Raw genomic sequence first — 5,987 nt, forward strand, 5'->3', positions numbered from 1 at the left:
AACAGAAGCCCAGTTACCAACTTGAAAGGGATATGGCTCAACAAAGGAGAAAACAGTAACCAGTTTACCTCAAAGGTGGTAAGCAAAAATCAACTTCAAAGTATTTGGAATCATAAGGAATTTTAAAATTAAGTGTTTTGAATTTTTCACCTGAGCTCTCAATCCTTTTTACGTATAGTCACCAGGGAAACAGATGCATTCCATCTTCCCAAGCTGAACCTATAAACGCTATGATTCCTAGTGCTGAAAATAGTCCAGTTATGTCTTGAACAGCACAAAATAGTGGCGATTACATGTTTTGTGGAAATTTTTGGTGAGATGCAGTCTTGCAGAAGCCTCCTTTCTTTGTTTCCCTTGTCATGAATACCCCAGCATCTTCGATTTTCAGAGCAGACACCACAAGACCATAATGATGGACAAGCAGGCCATCCTGCATTGCTGTGTCACCTATTGCACGGCAGATTTCCTGCAGGGGTTGGTACGCTCTAGCAGGTGGACACCCCAAATGGTATCTACCTGACAAGCTGAATCAAGACCCCTTTTTCTTCTGAGGAATTTTTCTACATGTCCAATAGTTGTTTCTCCTGAAACTCGGACAAACTTCTTTTCCAATGGCTTGAAAAGTCCTGTGTTAGCACAAATGAACCCCGGTAAGAAAGACATATCAATTCAGGTGGAATTCGAAACACTGCTTCTAGGACTTTCTTAGCTCTTCCTTTGCTTGAGGAGACTGGCTGTGGAATACCAAGTTTAGGTACTTCTAGACTTCTTTCTTTACAGAAATTATGCTTTGCTTTTTTTCTCTTTCCTCTAGATTGATCACTAATTTGCACATTAGGTGCACATTAGGTCCAACCTCATGATATAAAGAGGTTGTGTCTGATGTACTACGATGTTGCATTTTGGACATTTGTTGCCATAATGTAAGTAAAAATGTCTTACAGTGCAGCTTTCACAAAAGGTATGAAGGCTTTCTGTAATGGTAACTGCATCTATGAGATACCCTTTGTAAATGGAACACAAGATGTATGGGGTCTGCTCAGCGAGATGAACCAGGCGCTGCTCCTGGTCCTCGGATTCGCACCCCCACCCCTGCCCCAGCCTCAGGGAGAAGTGATCATCTCCCCCTCCTCTCCTTCCTCCTCCATCTCCTCGCCCTCTTGCAGCTCCTCCTCCTAATCCACAAAGTGGCCTCGCAGGTGGCCAAGGCTGATCCAGCTTCAACCGGGTGTGAAGGGGTGGCCGGGAGCCCGAGCAACAGGGAGCCTCTGCCTTGGCAAGGATGCGGGGTCTCCTCCCGCTCCGCGGACACGGGGGTCAGCGCGGGCAGGGACGCGGGACGCAGGACGCGGGGAGTGGCCGCAGCTCCCCGGGCCTCTGCAGTGCCCGCCTTGCCCTCCGCGACCACGGTGGCCCCCTCCATGGCGAGGGCAGTCACCCACCGTGCGAGGTCAAAAATTATAGCTCTTAAGACCAGGGAATAATATGGGAAATGTTTATGATACCAGGTTAAGTTTTAAAAAAATGACTTAAAAATAAAAGACCTGGGCTGGAGATGTAGTTCAGTAGTTGAGCACTTGCTTAGCAAACACAAGGCCCTGGGTTCGATCCCCATCACTACAAAAAGAAAAAATAAAGGAAAAAGACTGCATGATTTTATATACACTAAAATTTTACATGCATCAAAAATTTCAAAGGAAAAAAATTACAAAAGAAAATACACTAAAAATGCTATCACGGGTTGTATTAGGCTTCTGGAGCTGTAATTTACTTTTCTTCTTTCTTCCAAGTTACAATTTTAATTATGTTTCCTTTTCTTTAATAATGAATTAATAAAATAAAACATTATGTTAAATCACTAGTATTATCAACATACATTCTTCTATGAAACTCAGGTTTGTTCAAATTCTGTATAAAATTATGCTATCTAGTATTTCTACCATTATTTAGCATAGCACTAGGATCAAAATGGCACCTAATAAATATTTAGTAGGTAAATATTTTGAAGTAGTGTTAGCAAAGTAATAGAGCTCTCAGCCAGAAAGCAAAGGCTCACACCTGTAATTTTAGCTGAGAGTAGGAGGATTACAGTTGAAGGCCAGCCAGGGCAAATAGTTCATGAGACCCCCCCACCTCCAAAAAAGAAAAAAAAAAAAGCCCAGAACAAAATGGACTGAAGATGTGGCTCAAGTGGTAGAGCACCTGTTCTGCAATGGGAAGCCCTGAGTTCAAACCCAAGTCTCACCAAAAAAGAAAATCAGTGTTCTCCAGAGAAACACAACCAATTGGATGAACGGACGGATGGATACATATAGATAGGCACAAGACAATGAGAAACTGTGTGACAAGATTAGGAAGCTGACAAATACAAAATCTACAGACCTATTGTCACAGTTTTAGTCTGAAGGCCATCAGGCTGCTGTAGAACCAGAAAGAATTGTTCCAGCTCAAAGGCCATTATCAGACAGGAGAATTCTGTTTTACTTGGGGGAGGGTCAGCCTTTTGTTCTATTCAGGCCTTCAGGTGACTGGATTCAGCCCACCCCCTTTATGAAGGACAATCTCCTTTACTCAGTCTATGGATTTAAATTTTAATCTTATACAAAAACTTCTTGAAATAGCCAGAAAAATGTTGAGTCAAGTATCTGAACACACTGTAGCCCAGTAAAGTTGACATAAAATTAACCATTACAAGCAGTTATAAGCTAAAGTGAATTTATGTTGCATATTAGACTAAATTTATGTCTTTTTTCTTTTCTTACACTGCTGGAGATTGAACCCAGGGCCTTGAGTATGCTAAGCAGGGACTCTACCATTACTAGCACAGATTTATACCTTTTGAAATCATCTACTCTTTCATCTGTTTCATATAAGTGTGGAGTTTACACCTCCATGTCTCTGCTCATTCTGCTCCCCGAAATTAAAATGCTTTTCTTGTAATTGCCACATTTCTAAAGTTGTAAATATTTTTAGTCCCTGCTAAAATGCTATATCCCTCATGAAATTTTTTCTATTTTTTTTTCCCTTTAGTGGTACTAGAGTTTGAACTCAGGACCTTGCTTGCACTTGCTAGGCAGGAGCTCTAACACTTAAACCACACCCCCAGCTCTTTTGCTTTAGTTATTTTTCAAATAGAGTCTCACATTTATACCTGGACCAGCATGGACCATGATCCTCCCACTTACACATTCCATATAGCTTAGATGACAGGCATGCACCATCACGTTCAGCTTTTAGTAGTTGAGATGGGGTTTTGTGAACTTTTCTTCTATTTTTGGCCTGGGCTGGCCTCATTCTGCATACTTCCCATTCTCTGTCTCCTGAGTAGCTAGGATAAAAGGATGTCACTGCAACCAGCTAAGCCTTCTGTGATTCTTACTGTCTTCGTTCCCCTGAACACTGACCACCTCTGAGAGACACATCAAACTGGAAGTAACTTTTCCTTCTCAATATATGTGGTGCCCTGACTCTGCTTCTCTAACGACAATTTCCATGTCCTCTTTGTTTTACAGATTTCAATTAATAGGCTTATTAGCCTACAGTTCTGACCTTTCTTTGAAGAAAAGGCTCATCTCCAATTCAGTCTAGCATCGCCCAAGCACCTTGTATTGAGTAGATTTTCAACATTTATATCTTGAATTAATGTATTTTATATGTTTCCCTTACAACTAAAGGGGCCATCATTTTCTTGGATAAAAAATATGTCAAAGACATCTTCTGCTGGAGGAGTAATTCAAGTGGTAAAACACCTGCCTAGCAAGCATGAAGCTCTGAGTTCAAACCCCAGTAATGCCAAAGGAGGGGGCAGGGAAAGACATCTTCTAACTAAGCCACAGAGTTCAAGAATAATTGTCTCTTGATAAATTCACATGTTGAGTAATGTAAGATAAGCAGACCTTCAGCTGGTTAGAATTTTCATTCACGTTTCAACTAATTTATATTTTTATAATCTTAATTATCAACCATCAAGTACACTTACTGCAAAGTACAGGGAATTTGATCTTATTATACCAGTATTTTACTTCACTACTACTTTTCCCACCTTTGAAATCGGGAGCATTTAACCCCTTCATCATTCATACTTACTAGATAGGTTTATTTTTGTACTTACCAAACTAAGATTTAACTGATCCACCACAGAAGATGCTGTTCTTTGCTTTGTACAGAAGGCATGTCATGTTTCTGTTACATTTTTTCTACAAGATCCCAGAGAATCAATGGCTCTCCAGTGACCAATGGCTTATGCTAATGCCCTTCTTGAACCCATATTTCACTACAGTTAGTACACCTGACTGCTGGCATTTAACTGATCTCTTGGATTTATCAAAAATTTCAAAGCTTTTCTTGTTTCTCCCTCTAGTGGTCAGTAACTTTCATTAAAATGAAAAAATTTAAGGTCTCATTGTTGGCAAGGTATGGGGGGGTGGACATTCAATTTCATTATAAATAAATGTGAAATATACCCAAATTTATGTCTAATAATCTGAAAAGTGATTTATTTGGGATATAATTTCTCTAGATACCATGCATACTCTATATTTATTCTCTGAATAATAGATAAGTACATCATTATAGTTGTTTAGATACATACTGCACAATTAACTCCATGTTCTCAAAAAAATGTGGCATTCATATAAAATTACCTCATAAATTTGAGTAATAAGTGCATCAATAAATAATTTTAATTTTATAAAATGTTTTCTTAATTCGATAATTCTTCTCCCAACTTCCACTTAATTTTCATCAGCTCTTTGCTCTTATGTAATATTCCCCTTACATCTCCTAATTTTGTTGCTTACAAACTGTAAGAAAAACATTAGCCTGGCACCTGTGGCTCAAGCCTACAGTCCTAGCTACTTGGGAGTCTAAGATTGAAAAAATAGCAGTTTGAGGCCAGCTTGGGCAAATAGTTCATGAGACTCAATTTCCAAAATAACCACAGTAAAATGGACTGAAGGTGTGGCTCAAGCAGTACAGCACCTGCACCTCCTTTGTAAGCACAAAGCCCTGAGTTCAAACCATAGCCCCACAAAAAGAAATTAACCAAAATTTAGAGCTGGTGGTGTGGTTCAAGAAGTAGAACACCTGCCTAGCAAGTGACAAGCTCTGGGTACAAAAAAAAGAAAGAAAGAAAAAACTTAAATGACATAAATTGTGAATTCCAGATAGTTTAAAAATAATGAGGTGGTCAAATATGAGTAAGATACAGAAAGGATATGTGTCTGTATATAAGAAATTCTTGCAGGCATGTAGCTCACACCTGTAATTCTACATTCTACATTCTTGGGAAGCAGAGATTGGGGGAATCATAGTTTGACGCCAGCTTGGGCAAAAAGTTCATGAGACCCTATGTCAACCAATGACTGGGCATGGTAGAGAATGTCTGTCATCCCAACTACGTGGGAGAACACAAATAGGAGGGTAGTGGCCCAGGTCAACTGGGTCATAAAGCAAGACCTTATCTCAACCATAGCCAACACAGAAAGGGCTAACTCAAATGATAGAGCATCTGCCTAGCAAGCATGAGTTCAATCCCCTGTACTGCCAAAGAAAATCTTACTGCCAAGAAACTATAACAAAGTATTTCTAAATGGAGAAATGTTTAAATGTTTATTAATAAGCTGAATTGTCTCAAAAGCAACACTGTCAAACATTATGAAATAAAGATTGGCATGTTTTGCAAAGATCTACAAAATAGTATTCTTATTTAAGAATTAGAAAGACCATTTTATTAAAGATGGAGTGATCATATAATTTGTCATCCAAATTAATACACTTTTAAGAATCAAGAGGACAGTATTAATAATATGAAGCAATAGGCATAAATTGGGACTGTCCTATGCAATTTGAAACATGTAGTCACTCTAATAATCTCTAATTATAAATCATAATTTATTTGATTAATTAAAAAGGTAAGAGCATATTATAGTCTTTTTACTAAGAAAATTATGGCAAGTTACACTTCACTTTTATTACTTTAGATTAAA

General features: G+C 38.8%; 1 pseudogene; it reads right to left on the minus strand.

Moving 5' to 3' along the window:
• Positions 1 to 289: 289 nt before the first annotated feature.
• LOC109690363 (polycomb group RING finger protein 6 pseudogene) lies at positions 290 to 1,423 on the minus strand (annotated as a pseudogene).
• Positions 1,424 to 5,987: the final 4,564 nt, after the last annotated feature.

Source organism: Castor canadensis, chromosome 3, assembly GCF_047511655.1.
Source record: "Castor canadensis chromosome 3, mCasCan1.hap1v2, whole genome shotgun sequence".
Taxonomy (NCBI): Eukaryota; Metazoa; Chordata; class Mammalia; order Rodentia; family Castoridae; genus Castor; species Castor canadensis.